Source organism: Podarcis cretensis (genome assembly GCF_951804945.1).
Source record: "Podarcis cretensis genome assembly, chromosome: 4".
Classification (NCBI taxonomy): domain Eukaryota; kingdom Metazoa; phylum Chordata; class Lepidosauria; order Squamata; family Lacertidae; genus Podarcis; species Podarcis cretensis.
This window is the reverse complement of record NC_137173.1, coordinates 81,237,049-81,259,448: the sequence shown is the minus strand read 5'-3', so window position 1 is coordinate 81,259,448 and position 22,400 is coordinate 81,237,049. Positions and strand designations below refer to the sequence as shown.

General features: G+C 40.8%; 2 long non-coding RNA genes across 9 annotated transcripts in view; one reads left to right on the top strand and one right to left on the bottom strand.

Annotated features, from left to right (window-relative positions):
- LOC307214346 overlaps window positions 1-22,400 on the bottom strand; it is a 331,943-nt gene that overhangs the window by 244,189 nt on the left and 65,354 nt on the right. The window lies entirely within an intron of this gene.
- LOC307214382 lies at window positions 2,725-8,844 on the top strand. Its single transcript, XR_013838014.1, has 2 exons — window positions 2,725-2,813; window positions 8,498-8,844. It is a non-coding gene; the product is annotated as an uncharacterized lncRNA (long non-coding RNA).

The following is a 22,400-nucleotide window of genomic DNA, read 5'->3' as shown; positions in this document are numbered from 1 at the left end:
TGAAAAATCTCAAAGCAGTATGCAAAAATGTAAAATGGAAACAATAAAATGCCATCATAAAAACAGAGGTGAAACAAAAAAACCCCCATTAAAACAGTATTATGAAAACAGATCGAAATAGAAATTCAGTAATGACAGGATACAATCTTATGGGTCAGGCAAAGCCAGGACAAAGTTATATGTCTTTACAAAACATCTGAAGCAGCTGATGGATGATGTTTCGTGCATGCCAAAGAGAAGGGCATTGCAGAGTGCCAGGGTAACAGTAGAAAATAACCATTTTGGGGTCACTGCTCTGTGATATCCTGTGGGGTGGGGTGCCACCAGTAAGTTACTCTTAACCCATTTCCCTTCTTAAGTTACTTCCTTTTAACACATTGTTCACATTCATAGTAGCTGAAGATTCATTTTTTAACCAAGCCTTTTCTTCTACTGTAAAAATACTCTTTAATTGAAACTGTCTTGTAATAAATGTTACACTGTGCTTAAAAAATAAACAAATCTTTTTTTTGGGGGGGGGGAATCAATATTCCAGGATGGGTGTTGCACCCATTGACCTTACATGGGCCACAGCCCTAGGAGTCCCCCCCCTTTACATATTTTGGAATGTTTGAAAGTCTTTTCTCCCCTATAATTAAATGAGCACACCTTTCAAGCCCTGCTAGGCAAAGAAAAAGGCATCATCACCATCATCAACAACAACAGTAACACTTATAACAACCTCTCTTATTAGAGATAGACAAATGAAGGGCTATAGGACAGATCTAGCTCACAGAGCCACTTTCTTAGGCCCCAGTGTATTTAAAAGAAAATGCTCTAACTCATAACGAAAGAAGCAATGAACCCCCATGTGTCTTTCAGATACGGTTTGCTGCATTGCTATTTTTATGCCCATTGTGGAAAGGCATATAGTGTAACCACCGACAGTATGCTGCCTGAGTGGATGTTTCGAAAGGCCCATGTCTTCCTCAGACAGTGACTTAATGGCATCTGTGTGCATGGTCTCTATATTTATGAAGTTCTTAATAATAATAATAATAATAATAATAATAATAATAATAATAATAATAATTTATTTATACCCCATCCATCTGGCTAACAGTTATAGATACTGACTACCCGTGAGAGAGTATTGAATTGCTCACCTCAGAATTTGCGCCCAAAAGCAGAGTGACTGGCATAACCCATAGTAAAACAGGAAACTAAATTTGCCGTTTGCCATTAGATAAAACAGGGACGATAGTTACAACTGTGGCAGCTAGTAGTTTAACTGCCATGTTACATTCCTTTCGATAAGCTTGGAATTCTTCTTTTAATGACTAAATCTTGTTTTGGCTGCATAATTATTTCCAAAAAAAATTCTCACCAGGTCGTCAAAATTCAAAGCCTTGCCTAGATACTCAAAACTTTTATGTAATACAGAAAAGAACAGGTAATGGGTTTGGATGCCACCTGTTTTGTTGTTGGCATCCGGCAGCAATAAAGGAGTGCATAAACCATATCTCCATTATAAAGCTTTTCATCTGCTGAGATATGTTCATTTTCCAGTCCTTTAGAGAACCACTATGGAGAACTGGATCCTGAGGCACACTCTCTTTCACTATCAGCATTTTGAGACCGTTCCCCATGTGCCCTTAGAAGATACTATGGCACAAGTAATTAAAACTAATGCATTTTCTCATTCAAACTTTGCAGTGTAAATTGCTTTCCAACGTGGATTTTTTTTTTTAATGCCATCTATCAATTACGATGCTTTCTTTTATTATTTATAAAGAAAGTAAGCTGGCACTTCTCCCAGGTGCCTGTGACATTTATTTAAAGAACAAAAATAAATCAGACAACAGTATAAGATGCAACACTGATCCCTTGAGCTTAGCACATAAATTCCAGAGCTGCTGTGGGGGCTCCTTCTCTAGCTGAGTTGAAATAGAAAATGTTTCCCAATAGGAATAACAGGCCTCTTAAGCATGCTGCTGCGAAATTATGGATGACTATGTTGTGATCATTCCAAAATACTACTCACCAGGAAGGAAGAAAAGAAAGAAAGAAAGAAAGAAAGAAAGAAAGAAAGAAAGAAAGAAAGAAAGAAAGAAAGGGGTCAATCTCTAGAAATGTGAGACTATTCTGATCTTCCTACATTAATCCAACATAACAATCACCTAATGAGCCCTGTCAGCTGAAACGTGCAAGGACTTTTGCTTGTGCAATGGGGCTCTCCCCTCAGTTTCTCCACCTGCAATCCCTATGCCCCTCAAAATTGGCTCTGGGGGATCAGGGGAACCCCCCCCCCCAGAATAGTGCATAAGGGGAGGAGAGGGGAAACTGTTCTGTCTGGCAAACTCAACTGCTTGCAGAGACAGAACGTTTGTCATAGAGCAACACTGAACTCCACCCATAAGCACTGTGTGGGAGCATACAGGGGTGGCAGCTCCTGATGGCCGAGCCCTTTTGGACCCCCTGAATATTTTTAGGGTGCAGCCTTCCCCCCCCCATGTCCAAAAAGCACAGAGACAAAACACAGAGCCAAGCAGTGGCTGGCTACTTCTTTTTCTCTTCCTGCTGTGGAGGGGAAGGAGGGTCGAAGGGGCCTCCTGCTGGGGGCAGTGCCAGGAGGTGGCAGAAGAGGCTAGCCGCCAGCCAATTAAGCTGCGCAGCCCCACCCCAGCTCCTCCCAACGTCCTGATGTCAAGCGTGACATCACAAGCACAACATCCCACACACAAGCACAATCGTCCTCACAAGCTGGTGCCTCTGAGAGCAGAACAGCCTTAGACTGGAATTATAAAAATCCATGATGGACCAAACTAAAACAGGTAAACATCATTTTATCCTATGGATTGTTTGCACACACAGCCTTCCTTCGCTTCCTCTTGGGGTATATTTTAGAGAGCAACTAAAGAGAGCAGTTCAGCTTGAGAAAAAGCCCTCATCCCACCTTCAAAACGAAAGTGCTAAGCAAAAGGAGTTAAGAGTTGCATCTTCTGCTGTTGTCGGCTTCATTTCTGCACTGTTTTCTTGTTACTGTTCTTATAATAAATCTAACATAATAAAAGAAAAAACAAATCAGGGGGTTGGACTAGATGACCCTCAGTGTCCCTTCCAACTCTATGATAGCACCATGAAATAATAAGAACCATAACAGAACAGCAGAAATGCCATAGAAAACTATATAGGTTTTTTTAAAAAGTAGAAGAACATCTCATAACTAGAGCACCTTGATGTAAATGGCAACTCCTTCATAAGCTGGCATTGTCAGGAGCTACAGGTGGTATACAGGCCATTTGGCCATGTGTGGCAGAGAGAGAAAACATTTTCCTTTATATTTCAATTATTATCTGCCAAGCCCTCCAGCATATGCTCAGCTGGAATTTATCAGGCTTGGTAGAGGCTCTTGTTGAGCTGTGTCCCCAAGGTGATTCACCAGCCACATGAGTTCCTGAAGGGAGAGTGACCCAGTTTCACACGATGCTGTGTAATCCTTGCATTTTATAAAATGGCTTATAAATGGACATTGTAACTCCAGCATCCAATAAGATACTGGTCCTGTGACCTTTATTATGGAAGGAAGTAGCCAAGTTGACTCTTGGACAAAAAAGTTTCACATAAACAATATAAAGAAGTATTATTTAATACGTCTGTCACTTTGCCTGTTTTTATAGCCCAGCCATCCTGCTAAGCACAGATGTAACCAGTTGCCATGATGCATCTGCTTGAATGCAGGTTATACCAAATTCCTATAGAACAGGGATGGGAAGAGAGATGGGAAGAGCAGAAGGAGGAGGCAAGGAGGGGTGTTGTACTCTTCACTTTGCTCCTCTCTGAAGCCACGTCTCCCCAAGTCACCCTCCCACTTCTCCCAGGGAGGGTGACTTCCATAACTCAGTTGGCTATAAAGAATGGCTAGGGAGAAGACATTCAGTGGGGAAGCACTGGCTGAGAAAAATTCGAGTAGCCCCTCCTGCTTGCCTCTTTGGCACACATACCAAATCCTCCAACATTTCTCCATATTTAAAAACAAAATAAAACATTTTAAAAAAACCTTCCCTATACAGGGCTGCCTTCAGATGTCTTCTAAAAGGCTGTAAAGTTACTTATCCACTTGGCTGAAAATAGGGACGTCCCATGGGAAAGCAGGACATTCTGGGATCGAATCAGAAACCGGAATGGCTTCTGTAAATCCAGGACTGTCCCTAGAAAATAGGGAGACTTGGAGGATCTGACATACACATACCTCTTATGTGCATTTGGCAACAACTGGGGGGGGGCATAGCCCAGTGGCAAAGCATTCACTTTGCATCCAGAAGGGTCAAAGTTCAAGTCCCAGGTAGGACTGGAAAAGACCCTGGCCTAAAACCTCGGGCAGCCTCCGTCTGTGAGTGCTAGATAATGAAATCTAGAGGAAGCACTGGTCTGAGCTGAACTGTAGTTTTTTAAGAGTTCTGGGAATTGTAGGCCTGTGAGGGAGACACTGCAGTTCCCCGGGTGAGATTTAAATGTACAGTGTGGATCTGCCTTCAGTATAAGGCAGTTTCAGATATTCCTAACAACCAGTTTTTATATCTGTCTGTCTGTCTGTCTGTCTGTCTGTCTGTCTATCATCTATCTGTCATCTATCTGTCTATCTATCTATCTATCTATACTCAGACACTGAAGTTTCGTGGGTAGGAATATCACATCCTTCAAAGTATCTCTTAAAATATTTCACACAAATCTCCTTCTATCTATCGATATTTTCATGTCCTAAGCAATTACACTTCGTAAAACACTCATACATTTAAAGCAAGGCTCTGACCTGCATTCTAAGGTATTGATTTAACTTGAAGTATAACAATATGGAATCAAGGAGACCCCATAGAAATTATGCAGATTATATGTGTTTGTGTGTTTATTTTTACTTATTTGCAAGTGTCTCTTAAGATACTAATCACACACATGCACAGACATGAAATTTGCACTTTTCAAAGTAATTTGTTGTTGTTGTTATTACATTTCTATCCTGTCCTTTGACCCAAAAGGAACCCAGGGCAGCACCTTGTTGGTTGTATCCTTTACTATTCTAGGTCCTGTTAATCAGAATTTAACCCTACTTAGGGTTTGTTTTTACAAAAGAGAGATTTGTGGCATGACAGCTTTAAAACTTGGTTTTAGAATGGGGAGCGGGGGTGGGAATTGATACTTGTGAGCATACACAAAGAGGGAAATGTTTAATTTAAAGAAGGGAGAGACAACATATTCGTCCTGTAGCAAGATCCTCTTAGGAATGGGGGAGAAGTGCAATTCAATCAGCATTTCAAGGTCTATCCACCTGCACTTTTCAAAACAGTATGCACACCAATGCTCAGCCACCTTCGAAATTTGTAATTCCCTGAATTTTGTAGTCCAGTTCATCAGCCAAGTAATGTGTACAAAGATGCATATACTAGTATAAAGTGTGCATAAAATGCACATATTTGTGAAAATAACACGCAAAAGTGCCTTATATTAGGTAAAACTGCATGCAGAAATTAGGAGAAATTTGCACTAAAATGCTGGTACATTTTTGCAAGGGCTTAGAGAAATATATGACGCACTAATGTGAAAACTGAGACACACCAAAATCAACAGATTTGTCCATCCCTAGAGCCCCCTAAGCTAAACCACCTGAGGGCTGGACTCTCCTGCCCATGATGCCACTCCTTGCCCCCACACATTCAGATCACATTTCTCCCATCAGAGAGTGGCAATGGCCAGGCAAAATGCAAGACCCCTGAGTCATCTCTTGTGGGCTGGCATCCTTCTAAATAAAACCTCAGGTAGAAGGCACAGGAAACTAAAAGATTGTATCAACCCTCTACATGCCCAACCAATCACTGCATCTGTAGGTGCCATACCATTTGGAGGTTCATTCTGCATGATGTTGGAACAGGTGTTTAGTGTGGTGGCATCCATCCTTTGGAATTTGCTCATGTTACATATCCGACAAGCACCATCTGCTTTGTTTTTTTGGGGGTTCTTCTAAATGTATTCCACTTTCAATATGCTTTCAAAATGAACATCATTATCGCAATTGGTATACTTACAGTATTGGATCTGAATTGATTTTATGTATATATGTACTATTTTTGTTATATTGTTTAATTTATGTAATTGTTTTAAGTGTGTGTGTGTGTGTGTGTGTGAGAGAGAGAGAGAGAGAGAGAGAGAGAGAGAGATGGCGCCCGCCCTGTGGAAACCCTCCCATCAGATGTCAAAGAGATAAAGAACTACCTGACATTTAGAAGACATCTGAAGGCAGCCCTGTTCAGGGAAGTTTTTAATGTGTGACATTTTGATGTATTTTTAATCTTTGTTGGAAGCCACCCAGAGTGGCTGGGGAAACCCAGCCAGATGGGCAGGGTACAAATAATAAATTATTATTATTATTATTATTATTATTATTATTATACCATTCATAAAGGAATTCAGTAAATAATAAAACCAGAGAGGAGCCAAGGGCTCCCAATTGGCTAGCGCTGCTGACTTTTTTCATGCTCACCCTGCCAAACTCACTTATTTTTCCATTCATTTCACCGAAGTCCCACTTAGCTACCCCATGGCTATCCCACTCAGCAAGGAAAGATGGCTATGACCTGATCTAAAGGGTCCTTCAAATTACCATTTTCCCCATCATGAAGTGAACCCGCAACACCACTGTGCAGGAGACAATCTGGGTCTTGAGAAGAGTCCTATATATATATATGCAGAAACTAGAGTGAGTTTGAGATATGGTGTTGTATTCTCTGTACATACAATGGACCAAATTTCACAAGACTAGAAGTCACATGGCTTGAGAGCTGGTACGCATGACTGACACCATCTGCCCAGGGGATACTGACTTCCTTGGACACTCACCTTTTGTGATACCCAGACCTGGTTGTTTGGGGAGGCGCTACTCCCCTTGGCCAGTGTGTGTCTTGTGTGGCAACAACAGCAGCAATGAGGAGAGGCCATTTTGCATCAATGTTCTTTGCCAAAGGTTCTGAGAGCCAGAAGGTGCTGATACTATTTGCCTTACCAGGCCTAAAAGGTTTAAGGAAGTGTGTAGTAGAGGTTTTTTTAAGTTTTAGATGGTTTTATTATGCAATTTAAACACTCTGAGAACTTCTTCTTGAAAAGCGGATAAATAGTGATTTAAAAAATCACCTTGTGGAGAATAAAGCCCTCTACTTAACCAAATGAATGCAGCAAAAATACCTCCAATATAGCAAAATGGCACAAATTTCTCCATACTTCACTGATCCAATTATCAAATTAGCCTTCTCCCATAATAGTCCCTGTCATGGAATTTACTTTTTATGAACTGCAGAAACCCATACCTATTTTTTTTGAATTTTGTACTGCATTCTTCACTTTGAAATGAGAGAATCACAGACAGATTTCAAAATTCAAACTGTGTGGTTGGGACCTATAGAAATCACTTTACCTATCCTGAAGGGTTTGTATTATGATTAGTTGGTCTGACAAATTCTGGGATATTAACTGCCCCCAAAAGAGATTGTAAGGCTCTATGACTGGGTCAGCGACCTTTCACCCTTAAAACTTAGGTTGCCACGGCAACTAAAATCAGCCTCATTAACTGGATAAACTAGTGACAAATATAAACGGTTGTTCTGCAGCTAATTAATCTTTTGAATTGTAGACCCGGTCCATTTACACCCATGTATAGGATCCCATTCACGGGAGACTTCTTCTTAAAGCAAAAAAAGACGAAGCTTTATGTCAAAAAATATGCTGTTTTGTGTCAATTTTTACATTGGTTTATAAAAAATAATAATTAAACACCAATTTGCATTACTCAGCATTGTAGCAAGGAATGGCGTTCCTCAAGGTGAATTCAGCATGATAATCACGCAGCCTCCTTTTTAACGCACTGTTTGTTTATTTTATTCCCCCCCAATGATAAATAATAATAATAAATTTGAGTCCTCCTTTTGTTTAGAGAAATTCATTTCCTTGATTGGAGGGCCAAAATGAAAGATTTATGGATGCCTGTTTCTCATTGGGAAGAAGGAAAGCGATCTGTTTGCAGGAGTTATATTTTCAGGCACTTTGCTGAGGCACCCCAACCCCCCTCGGTTCCTGACTGTAAAATAAGAAAACTATTACCCAGCTGGGGTAACAATAGGCTCCCACAGTGCTTTTCTGCTCAGACCGCAGCTGCCAGTGAAAGTGGAAACTACAACAGCAGGATAACATTCTTTTCTTACAGCCTGTTTCTATGGACAAGGAGCCCTCCCACTGACTCAGTGTATTTTCTATGCAAAACTGCAGAAGAAGTGACATTTTAAAAGTTTTGACCTTTGTTGTGTGTATGTGTGTGTGTTTTAATAAAAAAGGGGGTTTCTCTCTTGCGTTTTCTTCCCCCCCCCTTTGCACGAACCAATGTATACATTTTGCAACCTGACAGCATGTCTGTTAAGAGTAGCAATAGTCATTACTGTAATAATGAAATGTTTCAAAATCTGAAAATTTTGTGCAGATAACCTTTGTCTGGGAAACAGTCGCAATGTGGAAGGTGGCTCTACTTCTGTGATTGTTGCGGTGAAAACAGACGAAGGGGACAGACTTCAAAATAACCTTGGAGAACAGCACTACTCCTAGTGTTTATGGCGTTCCTTTGTGATTCTTAATACAACTGTCTAAAGCAAAAACATAGATGATCACTGAATACTTTGGAATATATTCAGGGAGTGCGACTTCCCAAAATCTGATGGCATGAGTTCTAGTGTTGCTGCTTTAAAAAGAAAGAAAGAAAAAGGCAAAGCTGTTGGTAACATTTGTTTGAAATTTGCAAATAAATGTTTGCGTTGTGCTGTTTTCTTCCAACTCTGGAACAAGTGGTAGTCCCTGGGGTGGGAGAAACTGGAAAGAAAAGAAATCAGGCCAGATTGGCAGTAGGATATGGCAGTTCTGCATCTTCCAGCATGTTATTGTCTTTTTTCTGACCAACTGCCTAGAATATAGCTTATTAAAGATCCCATAGCCAGTGGAAATTTTTGCAGAAGCTCATCATGACAACCCCATGATATCCCATAGTAATACCTCAGATAAGGGAGCAGTGGTGATCCATTATATATACCTCCAAAAGAGCAGCAGTACATAGAATAATACCCAGTTTATTAGGCTCAGCTGACAGTAATAGTATATTAAGCTAATAAAGGGTGGAACTAGCATGTAGGAGTTGGGCTGGGAGAACCTGGGACAACATCTCTGTTCAACCACATGGCATGACTTCAATCTTATGCATAAAGTGATGCTTACTTCCGCTAGCCTTCAGTCAACTTGTAAAGACAATAAGCAAAATATCTTCAACCACCTGAAATGCAACCTGTAGCTTTTTGTTATAAATGCAATCCATTTAAATTGGAAGTCCATCAAAAGAAAGGTGTATCTAGGCTCTGCTGTATTATTATCCCCATTCGCTGACTTCCTCCATGCTAATCCATCACAAACAATAGCAAAACTTGAAACAGTACACAATATTGTACTGTTGGTGGGTTACATATTGCAACCCACCCTGGACTTTTTGGTGAAGGGTGGGTAAGAAAATAACAGCAAAACCGTCATCACTGAAAGCCTCCTTGTCACATTCAATTGCGAGAGGAAGGCAAGTTGGTTACGTAATTGCTCCTGCTCTGAAAAAAATCCTGGAGATGCGCTGCCTCCCCCACCCCAGCCTCCAGTTCTTTCTACACTATACAACTGCCCATAGCTGTGGCATGAAGCAATTATAATGGTACAATCCCATAAGCCACGGCATCATCAAGTGCTATAGGGAATTTGCCCTTTACACAGCTGCCACATGCTGGGTCAACATTTTCATGGAGTTATGCACCAGCAGCACTCATTTCCATGACCTCACAATCATATATGTGAAGTTAGGATTTTATTTTTATTTTTTTGCCTCAGTGTGCGTCACCATTACACTTGCATACACTGAATCACATATGCTGCTTCAATCCCCTTTCACCTTGTTTGGAAAGATTTATTTATCTATTTTGGAGCTCCTTGCAATCCCTTGTTGTTCTTACTACCCTGAACGATTTGGTGCTATCAGCAAACTTTGTCACCTCACTGCACACCCCTATCTCCAGGTTATGAACAAGGTAAAAAGTACACGACCCAATACTGATCCTTGAAAGACCCTATTTCTTTCATCCCTCCATTGTGAGAACTGTCCGTTTCTTCCTACTTTCCAGTTTACCAGTACTTTCTTCCTTTAACCAGTTACTGACCCATAAGAAGATCTGTCCTCTTATCTCATTACTGGTAAGCTTACCCAGAATTCTTTGGTGAGGGAAAGTTTTCTGAAAGTCTAAGTACACAGTGTGTACTGGATCACCCCGATCCACGTGCTTACTGACACTCTCAAACAACTCTGAAAGTTAGTTAGACAAGACCTACCCATGCTGAAGCCATGATGGTACTTCTCCAGCAGGACTTATATAAGTCTGGCAATTCTAATTTTAATAATGCTCTCCACCACTTTTCTTAGAGTAGATGTTAAACAACCAACCTCTAATTTCCCAGATCCTCCCTGGATTCCTTTTTTGGTTTTTTTTAAGTGTTCTATTTATGGTTCTCAGATATGGAGGCTGAACTTACAAACAAGTACTGTATCTTTGTTAGAAGATCAGTAAATTATTTTATACTCTTCACTGAATACCACCAGACCGAGTGACTTTTTACCTCAGCTCCTTAGACTACCTTCCTGAGAAAGTTATTTCATCTTCCGTGATGAAATATGTAAATAACTTGTTCAGTCTCACTGCAATTACCTTACTCCCTTGCCTCCTTTTTACCATCTCCCTAGCCAGTTTCCTGCTCCTAATGTATTTAAATATTTTTATTAGCTTTAATGTTTATAGTGACGTGTTCTGTAAATTCTTTTTCTGCATTCCTTATTGCCAGTTTGCATTTCTTTTGCCCAATTCTGTGCTCCTTTTGGTTGCCATCATTTGGAAAAGACTTCCATTTTTGAAGCCCTGCCTTTGAGAGCTTCCTTGATGCAGCTCACGAACTATGCTGGCATTCTCTTGGCCCTTATGGTACCTTTCCTGATCTGCAGTATACATCCTACCTGAGTTTCTACTGTCGTTACTTCCAAGCATTCTGGAGTGACTGGGGGAAAAGTATATCCATTCTGAGTTCTCAATGTAACACAACATCCAAGAGCTTGACTGGCCATAATATACCACTGTCCAGGGTGGACACAGCTCCTCGGTCTACACAACTATTGAAAATATGTGTGTGTGTTAGTTTCATAAAATGTTTGAGCAATTAATTGAGTAGAGCAACCTTGTCCAACCTGGTGCCCTCTGGATGTGTGGGACTACAACTCCTATCATTCCTAACAATTGACCATGCTGCCTGGGGCTAATAGAAGTTGGCATTCAACAACATGTGGGGGAGCACCAGGTTGGGTAAGACTGAACTAAGGCATGGAATTTAGCAGAGCAAAGGTCTTCTGTAACAAATAGCATAACAAATGATACACGCAGAGGATCAGCGACATTTGCACAGCCAATGTACTAAAAAGGGTATTAATTGTCTTAGATTACCCAGGTGAAAAAACACAGCACTCTGACTGATCCAAAAAGTGGGGTACTACATGATCAGGCTACATACGGACTCTAAGCGGCGAACGGGAAACAAGAGCACATCAGCTTCTCAGTAAAAAGATGATAAAAGATTCCTAAGAAATAGAACACAAAAGAGGAAAACAAATAGAACAGAAATCCAAATCTATCAACTCTTAGAGAATAAAACTAATGAACTGTTATTCAATACTTATAGGGAGTAGGCAGAAGTCTAATTTTAACTTTGACCACCTACTCAGGTCTCATAGCAACAACCCCTTGGCTTTCTTTCACAATATTTTAAATGGACTTGCAAAATAGTGAACTTGCTTCTTTTACAGATGCACCTTTGCAAACATAGGTTTGATATTTTTGCTGGGTTGGGGGAGGCACATGCATACATTCTCATTAAGTTCACTGTGCTTGGATCATTATTTTTTCACAAGGGAAGTTCATTTCATAGGTTCATCATACCAGATAGCGACAACAATAAAAATCCTAGTTCACACATATCACATTTTCCATGGAAGTTATATTTGACAGTGTGATTTTTCTTCAGCAGCACAACCACATATGCTGCTAGCAATTAATAAAGCTAAAGGAAGCAAATAAGTAAGTATCCGACGCACAACAGAGTCAAATGGAGGAATGAATGGAAACTGTACCCCAGGAGCGGTTCATTAAATCAGCTCATTTAGAAGTCAGAAGGAGGTGGCATGGAGGTGGCATAATGCTTAAGAAGTTCACCCATAAATATATAATTAAAACCAACAACAAGTTCCTGATATAGCTGAGCTAGTTATATAAGATCTTACAAAAGCTTCACATTGTTTTCTTTTCTTTTCTTTTCTTTTCTTTTCTTTTCTTTTCTTTTCTTTTCTTTTTTCATTACTTGTTGTTCTTTCTGCTTAAAGTTCGCTCAAGGTCAATAACAGATGAGTGAGTACTCTTCTAGAAAGATGCAGGTACAAGTGAGACTTTCAACAAAATGCAGCAGTGCGGAGTAGGGCTGGCCAATATCTGGTTTTCAACATTGCGATATATCACCAGCTAAACATTGTGATATATCATGATGTCTGAAACAAGGATGGAACTAAAACAGTAGGGCTTGGTGATATGTGACTTTGCAATATATCACCAGCTAAACACCTGATGACTTTCCCCCAGCAAATGCCCAGCTTCGGCATTATTATTATGATGCAAACGCTGTTTTAGGAACCCCCTGTTTGCATCTTAGGCTGCAATCTTATATTCGCATGCCTGAATTCAGTGGGACTTACTTTCAAGTAGACATGCATAGCATTGTGCTATTAATGATTGATCCTGCCCTCACTGCCTCCTATCACTTAAGCTGCAATCCTAAATATACTTAGACTGGAGTAAGTTCAACTGAACTCACTAGGGCTTATTTCTGAGCAGACATGTGATAGGACTGGACTCTTCATGCATTTTCCTGCATATTCAGGAGCACCATACACAAAACTAATCGATTGGAAGACTTTTCCATGACAAAAGTCATGATGATTTGTAACTTATAACAAATGTGTCCCACATTTTATCGTTGTCCATCTGCTTTAGAGGTTTCTTAGCTTTGTTTATGTAGTTTCTATTGAATCCAGGATTCAAGGATATAAAGCACAGCCTGCAATCATAAGTACACAGATTCTGCTACTGCAGCTAAAATGAGATTTTAACTCTGGCAAGTGAAGCACAGCTTCTAGACTATTTTAAGAGAGGAACCATACAAACATCAAAAGGTATAATGAGCCTTATGTTTTATTCATATTGGGTGATATTGGGCCTAATCCTGTGAGCCCTTGCTCATGTGAACAATGCTTAAGACTTCAAAAAGTCTGTTTTGTTGTCAAGAGGTTTCCTTCACAATGGAGCCCAGGGTTTGACAAGAATAAGCTGACTACATAGCGCAACATGGCCAATTAAGAAAAACTTGAGATTTTTCTTTAAAATTCCAAGCATATTTGGAGTCAGTTAATAAGGCCCAGAGCTGTGTGTAGCTGTGGGCTCAAACTATTGGACAAGAACTTACTTATAGTTCAGTCCGCAAACTGGAACATGGGGGGGGGGGGATTTATTGGCTGAGCAAAACACACTCTTTGGTTTAGCCAGTTCATTGGGAGTGCAAGCTCAGGACAACATTCTCTAGCCCCAACATCTGTTTTCCAAGCATTCAGAAAAGATGTAAAAGGTAGTACTGTAATATCTCCCCGAACACTGAGGCATTTGGATGAAAACTTCTAAAATAAGACACATGTGGTATTTCCCTCTAATACTGAAATATCAGAATGTATATTGGTATTCACTAACAGAAAAGTCTACAGTCACATCCACACCATAGATCTGAAGCACTCTTATACCACTTTTGTCACTGAGAACCCTGAGAACCGTAGTGCTGACCTCACAGAAGTATAGTTCCCAGCACCATTAACAGGCTACAGTTCCCAGGACTCCCCAGAACCGTTCAAGCGGTATAAGAGGGTTTTTAATGCATGGGATTGCATTCAACTCACTTTTACACATAGTAGACCCATTGAGATGAATGAACATGACTAAGCTCCACTAATTTTAATAAATCTACTCTGAGTAAAAGTGAGTTGAATACCACCTAAGGTGTGGATGATAGATGAATTTCAAGCATGAACTCCATCCATTTCTACTGTACATTTCAAGCAAGAATGCCAGCTTAACATTATCAAAGGAAAAATGTAAACTACAGTTTGTAAATCACGACAAACCATAGTTAATTACTGCTCTCACTTTACACATGCAAACAAGCAAACAAGCTTAGACTTATGTGTGAACTGGGGACTGCAGTTTGTTTTGTTCAACGGGCCACAGGTGATAAGCCAAGAAAAGAACCTTGGTTTAACATTGTGTTTTTCAGTGAAGGATAACAGCTGTCTATGTGATGTCACCCTTGAATGCTGATATATCAAAATGTATTCTCGAATATGCATTCCAAGTCCTTAACCCAAGGCTCCATGCAACTACCAAGAAGGGTAAGAAAACACAACAAAATAAGTAACATGGCTTAAAGATTGAGATAGCTCAATAACCATATTCAGACCCTTTTCAAGAGTTAAGAATATGGAATGGGGTAGAGACATGCAAGCATGCCTCCCCACAATGTCCCTGCACATGTGGGCTCCTAATTTTGTGGGGTTCTGGAGCCTCCCTCTCCCCCAAGTTAGCTGGAGGTGGTTAGAGGCCCTTTCAGACCTTTGGGCTTCAAGTATGAAGGTTTGAGGGGAGGAGTACGCCCAATAAAGAGAAGTTGGAATGAGGTTGTGCATGTGTGTCCATCCCTTTACACATTTAATCTTCTCATGATCAGGCTAAATGTCTGAACAGGGCTGATGAGTCCTGGTATGTACTTCTTCATCAGTACAACACCTTGATCTCTGCAACCATTCTCAAAGGGGAGATGAAAAATGCAAAAGATATTTGGCTAGGTCCAGCAGTGCCCACCTGAAAGTAGAAGACCTTCTTCATGAGCAGAAGGATGTTTTCCAATTTGGTGTGAGATTTTTGCCTGAGAAAAGCACAAGTTACGACCTACCACCATTCCAAATAGAAGCCAAAAGCAGCCCACCAGCCATGTTTGACAACCTGCCAGGAACTCCTGGTTTTGCTGCCTTCCTGGACTGCAGAATTGGGGGGCGGGGGTCCCAAACACAGAAGAGGGGGGAAATACACCACTAGTGGACTTCACTCAGTTGGGTAACTAGCTGTATACAGTCATGCCTTACTGCATCTAAAATTTCAGCTTTTTCAGGATATTGTGCTTATGGTGTAGCATGTATTCATGTTGTACTCCAGTAAGAGTTTCCTCAATATGTTGCATTAATTCTGCCGAAATGCCTTACTGTTTGTGGAGGGCCGTGCAGTGTTGCTTGTATCTAGCATCTGAAACCAGCAGAATTTGGATAATGGTTCCACAATAAATCTAAAGCGTGATTGTCTTTACAGCCAATGTTGTTTGATGTATTCAACAGTTATCTTTTGAGCTGCATTGTCCATATTTCAACCACAGTAATATGCTATAAAAATAATTTGAGTAGAATCACAGTATTCCATTCTAAGTAGTTCGCATGCAACCCCAGCCACAAATGTAGAGACGTTTTAGCTGCTTACACAAAACATCAGCTTTATTATAGCTATCAACCTGAGCAAATAACCTACTTTGTTAATATTGCAAGCAGTTTCCCCTGCTTCCTTTATTATTCACATGGTTGCACCGTAAGTATGGGTCGAAGAAGATCCTTGCACACCCCACATTCTCTTGCAAATGCAGCCTTCCCCACAAAAACCCTGAATCAAAGCACCAATCACTCATTTATCCCTTGCAGCTGTAAATCTAGCTCTGGTTTAAGATTCAGAAATCGATTTTTGTGCACATGCCCCCCAAAATCATTCTTGTTTCTGCATTCCGGTGGTTAGTACCACATGCTTCCTAGCTTGTTTGTTTTTAATTGGAAATCATCTCACTTCAAGAAGAGCCGCAACAAACTCTTCTTTTCATGTGGGTAATGCGACTGTGCACAAGAATCTATTTGCATATTATTTTGCCTTTCACAAAATGGTACAGCCACAGGACTTCATTATGATGTGTGTATAGGCTGATTTTGACTTATTTATCCAGGGCTATTATGTGCTGTAATGAAGCATCTTCTTTTTTACTCCTACCACACACCCCTCTCCTGGTAATAGGATTAGAAGATGGTTGCTTCCTCTGTAAAGGACTTGAAGATAGTACACCCTATTATAGTTCCTACAGTGAAAAATGTAAACACAACAAAGGGGGAAGAGAAGGCTTTAAAAGAATCTGGTTTTAAAGATTGCTCACAAATCGCAAATATGGGATGATAACGTTCAGAATGCTCTGTTGTTTTCCCTCAATCCTATATAGCAATGTGGCTAAATTCAGGGTTTTTTTAGAAGGACTTTTTCTTTAATAATAAAAAAGGGCATAAAATTAACAAAACAAAAAGAAACAGGAAACTCTATCAAGCTTCAGGGCAACTGAACTTTTAAGGGCAGTCTGTTGATTTTTTTTGTTTCGTTTCGTTTTTTGGTCCTGTCTCTGCCATTCCTCTACCTATTAAAGATTCTATTCCAGGAATCGCACTGAATGACACAGTTTCTCCTTTCTGTGAAAGAAATTCCTCTCCTCTCTTTTGTCTCTCACCTCCCATTTGTCTTACCCTCCCTTCTAGGCCCTCATCTTTACTACTTTATGCCCAATCGCTCCTATTCAGCAGCACAGTCTCTTTTCTCTCCAACGGGAGGTTGCCCCCTCCCCCTTGGGCTGTGTGCAGATTAAGCGCAAAACAGAAACCCCCAGTATCTGAAACCTCCAAGCACATATTGAACTACAGAGTAACAAACTACAGAACAGTTCTTCCTCCTCTCTAAGGACCAGCCACAATGCAAAATATTTCCTACATTCACATATATTGTTCTGGTGCATTTATTATTATTATTATTATTATTATTATTATTATTATTATTATTATTAGCTTTGCGTAAATTATTTACTATAGAGTTCTTCCCCAAGGAGAGAGCTTTGTTAAGCTCATGTGATGCTTTTCAATACATTGCCAGCTAGCTGTGTTTCCCGTTTATTAGCCATTACAGCAGAGATAGTCCAGTATCGCAACTTTGCCTTGGAAACTTTTCAGATATTCACTTCTCTCCCAGAATGAAAGGTTCACTCCCCATGTATTCTTGCATGCATATTCAATGGGCCATATGTTTCATTTCAAATATCTCTCAGCATTATTGATCTCATTCATCTAGATTTAGCTTATACACTCATGAACTAAAACCAAACCAAACAAAAAGAAGAGCAAAGGATAGGGAAGGGAAGAGTTTGTCAAAGATTACAGAAGAGCTTTCTGTTGGTGGTGGTGGTGAGTTACAGGATACAGGGATCTGAACAGACAAAAAAAGTTGCACTTTTCACAGGTGGATAAAAGGGGAACCACATATAGGGACACTAGGAAATTCTCATTATTTCATCTATAAAGAATTCATTTAGAGAGCTCACAGGAGGTACTTAAGGAAAAGTGCATTGCAAACAACAAAGGCTCCCCCCGCCCATCTCTGGAATGGCAACCAAAGAGAAGCAGTTTGCCAAGTGACAAGGCAACTCATCATCATCCCAAACTGCATGACAAAGGCAGGGAGGCAGCAGCTCCCAAAGGCTACAAACCAACTGCTCCTAGAAGTCGCCTTGCAGACAGATGCTGTGCTGGGAATTTCTACTTGACAGAACAGCACATGAGCTCTCTTTTGCAAGATGGACTCAGACAATCTGGAGGAGGTGAACTGCTTCAGAAGCAACAGCCTGCTTTCCCCTTGTTGCACAAAGTTATCATTGACATGGACTAGCCCAGAATAATTAAACCTGTTGCCAAACCCAAGTGCCTATGGTTGCAATCCTAACACATGCTTTCCTGAGAATGAGTAACAACTGAACAGAGTGGGAGTAACTTTCGAGAGAACCTATGTAAGAATGCACTGCCTGTGTGTTTGTGATTTTGCGAGTTATGTTATACGAGTAAGGAAATTGCCTTCACAAACAGCCCATGAAACAATCCACTGTGGTGTTTTTGAAAAAAAGAAGTACTAAAGATGTAAATTTACACTGATATTAAAACAGTGTCATCAGGTTGTACATGATGCTGTGATCTTCATCCTTTGTGGTTCATTCAGCGGCTTTCTATAATGGCATTCTGCTCCACTTTCCTCAGCCAAATTGGAATATAAAAGGGGCTGGAATCAGCATTAATATAAGAGATGGGCATCTGCTGTTCCTTGTCATTACTTGGTTTGCAAAATTCATTATTATTCATTCATGATATTCATTTATTTCATCTCTGAGATAATCATTTGGCAGTCTAAAAAAAAATGCATCACAGTAACATGGTGAAGGGTAGTTTTATAAATAAAGAGGGCCATAATAGATTAGGAGTGTCAGATAAAAGCACATGTCTCCAGGACCTCCCTAGTCTGCCAACCAGTCTGCTGCAGCTTGGCTGAATTATTCTTCTTCCATGGCAAATGTTTACTGTTTCCATATTTACTGGTAATGATGCTAAGATGCCTAGTCCCAGCCCACACCTTTGTAGGTGGAGCATTGGCTTTGCATGCAGATAGTCCCAGATTCAGTCCCTGACATATCCAGGTAGGGCTGGAAAGAACCACTGCCAGTCATCGTAAGACAATATTGAACTGGATGGACCGATGGTCTGAGTTGGTATAAGGCAGCTTTTTATATTCCTACAGCAACCACAGCAGAAGCTGAAGAACGACAGTGGTTCTTCACTGTGTGTAGTTGGGAAGGCGGGGCTATTGTTCTTCTTTGGAACTCCAGCTCTTAAAAGTTATCCTACTAATGAAGGAAAAATCCATGGCGTGGAGAGTTTAAGAGGCAGAGACGTGTATGACTGTTTCCTTGCTCTGAAATTTGTATGTGGAAGCCCTGAGTGCTTAAGCACTGAACTGCAAATGCAAATTCTTCTCAGTGAAGAATCTTCCAGCTCTGAAGTGACACCACTAACCCAGGTTGGATCCTTCTTGGCAGAAGGAGTCTGAAGGGCTTCATGTTCCAGGTGAGCCTTGCTTGAGCAGAATGTTTTCCCTGAGCTCTGGTGTGGTCCTGTATCTTCAGGTTTTTTTTGTTCTTGCCTCCTCTTTTGTCCTCTGGTTCTGACCTGCTCTTTGATCCTGACTACTTCAGCTCCTGGCTCACTTCAAACTCCTGCCCATGGCAAAACTCGAAAAGGTGAGTGGTAGCACATGCTGGGACGGAACATATGCCAGCAAGATGCTATTATTAGTATTCTGACCATTTTGTTGCTATTCCTGCTATTCAGAATACAAATGTTTTCAAGGCAGACCCTCCAAGTGTCTCTGTTTTCCGGGGACAGTCCTGGATTTACAAAAGCCATCCCAGTTTCTGATTTGATCCTGGAATGTCCTGCTTTTCCTCAGGACATCCCAATTTTCATCAGAGAAATGTTGCACCAGCTGAAGTTTCCTAACCATTTTCAAAGGCAGTCCCACATAGATCTTCTCCTTCTCCTTCTTCCATAACTCGTAGCCAAGTAAGATTGTCTTCCTTGAACACAGTCTTAACAGTGACTGTTGAGACCAGTTCTGGGTCCACACATCCTTCCACAGTGGGGATGTCAATAGTGCAGAAGTGGATTTAGGGGAGCGCAACTGGTTCACATGCACTGGATACCAAGCTGGCAGGGTGCCACTACAATGACTTAGAACAGAAGGCGAGAGGTGGGAAGCGGGGCGGTTGGCATTGCACGGGGTGCTTCTGAAATTTGAAAGCCAGATGTCTACCACTACAATAGTGCATAGTAACCAAAGCAAAGTTTAATCTCTCTATATAGAGTTGCATCTGCCAAACCAACCTAAGCTAGTAGAAGGCATTGCTAGCCACCAATGCCATGTGCATTCCCATATATAACACTGAGTCCAGAAGAACCTCAAAACTGCAAGCTTGTTTCTTTATGCAATCCCATTTAAAACTGATCACACACCTCCATCCAGTGCAGAATCCATTGTCTCATCAGGACATCCTGTGAACTAGAAGCACGTGAGGAAGGGAACCAACCTATAATTACCGGTAAGTTTTCATAGATTAATTATAGCTTAGACTGGGCAGTGGAATTCAGCCATCTCAGCAAACACGAGTACTTTAACCGAGCCAGTATAATCTATGAGGCATCTTATCAAAACAATGGTTTGGAAATGTTTCAGGATATAATATTAATGAGGCTAAAACTAAATTATATGATTTAACAGTAATGACATTTTCCTAACACACATGCAATTAAATTCATAGGTTCCTGATTCATAGAGCACATGCAAAGACCTCTTGTATGACTATCATTCATTTCAGAGCTTTAAGGGGGGAAATGTTTTAAATACAGTATTTATCCTTGGTGGCGCTGTGGGTTAAAGCCTCAGTGCCTAGGGCTTGCCGATCGAAAGGTTGGCGGTTCGAATCCCTGCGGCGGGGTGCGCTCCCGCTGCTCGGTCCCAGCGCCTGCCAACCTAGCAGTTCGAAAGCACCTCCGGGTGCAAGTAGATAAATAGGGACCGCTTACCAGCGGGAAGGTAAACGGCGTTTCCGTGTGCGGCTCTGGCTCGCCAGAGCAGCGATGTCACACTGGCCACGTGACCCGGAAGTGTCTCCGGACAGCGCTGGCCCCCGGCCTCTTGAGTGAGATGGGCGCACAACCCCAGAGTCTGTCAAGACTGGCCCGTACGGGCAGGGGTACCTTTACCTTTTACCTTATTTAAAATGAGAAAGTCAGACCATCATAGAACAGTCAGTAAGAAGCACAGCCCTGATCCTAAATACTTGCTCAGGTAGCTGCTTCAGTGCTGGTTTAATGTCATGGTTTGCAAAATTGCACAAGTGCAGGGAATTGTTACATCTAAATATATATTTCTTGGCACAGAAAGAGTTGGTTCACACATGAATGTATATCACTTGATCTCTCAGCACCTGCTGATTCGCAGCTCTGTGTATGAAATGCCTGCAGTGTTGAATTATTTGTACTATGTATTCATTCCCCCCCCCCCCTTTGGCACATATCATTTCTCTTGCTTTTCAACACCACAAAGTACCATTTGGCTCACTTAAGGGAGTTTTTACAAAAATCTTTGGTAAATACATATTTGAATTGATTGTCCCATTAACAAAAAGAATTGTTAGATAGAATTATATTTGAAGACACTGTCCATCAGCCGCCACAAAGAATGCTTAATTATTTCTTAGAACATATTCGGTATTTTTCAAGCAGACAATAAAATAAAATAAAATAAATGTAATTGGGAGGGGTTTTTTAAAAAAGAATAATTGGTATAAAAGTGTGTTTATTGCCCTGCTTTTATTCATGTAGACTTAATTAGCCAACACTTGACATGAGTATTTTAAAGTTATTAGCTAACATTAATCCTGTCTCCCAATGGTGATCTGGCTCGGAATTGCAAAACTTCCAATGACACAATGATGAGCAATTTAAAACTCCCCCACTCTCTATCTATCTATCTATCTATCCATATATTTCTGATACTGAAACCATATGCTCTTCTACACACACACACACACACACACACACACACACACACACGATTTCCTTTTATTCTTTTAACAATATGCTTTATCAAAATACCTACTAGATTTGGAATTAGTAGAATTTAGCTGCCGTCTCCTAAATTGCATAGACAATTGGCTAAGGAATAAAAGCAAAAGAAGAAGAAGAAGAAGGGGGGGGAGTTTATTTTTAGCAGGTGGTTGCAATTATACACACTTTAAGAGTTTCTATCCCCCACCCCCACCCCCCTTTTTTGGACCCTGGCCTGTGCTCCCTTCAATCTTGTCAGCTGTAAAATGGGTCTCTTTTTAACCCATAATGGATCTGCGAGATTAAAGGTGAAGTCATGAATTAGTCAAAGTGACAGCCCAGCACGATGGTCTGGCAGCAGGGGGTCTCCTTTTGTATTCGTCCACTCTGACCTCCAGTGCCACTCCACGTCTGTGGGAACCGGACAAGAAGAATGTTGGGGAGGAGTTAAAAAGCACGTAAGTGGCAGTTCCTGGTCCTGGCCAGAGAGGAGTTGACATTCTTTTGCTGGAAATATTCTGACATCATCCCAGTCATACCTCCTCAACAGTCCCTTCGTTAGTTCTTTTGTGCTTAGCAGAGGAAAAAACAATAGGTCTTGTTGCAGGCATATAAAAGGGCAGACGGC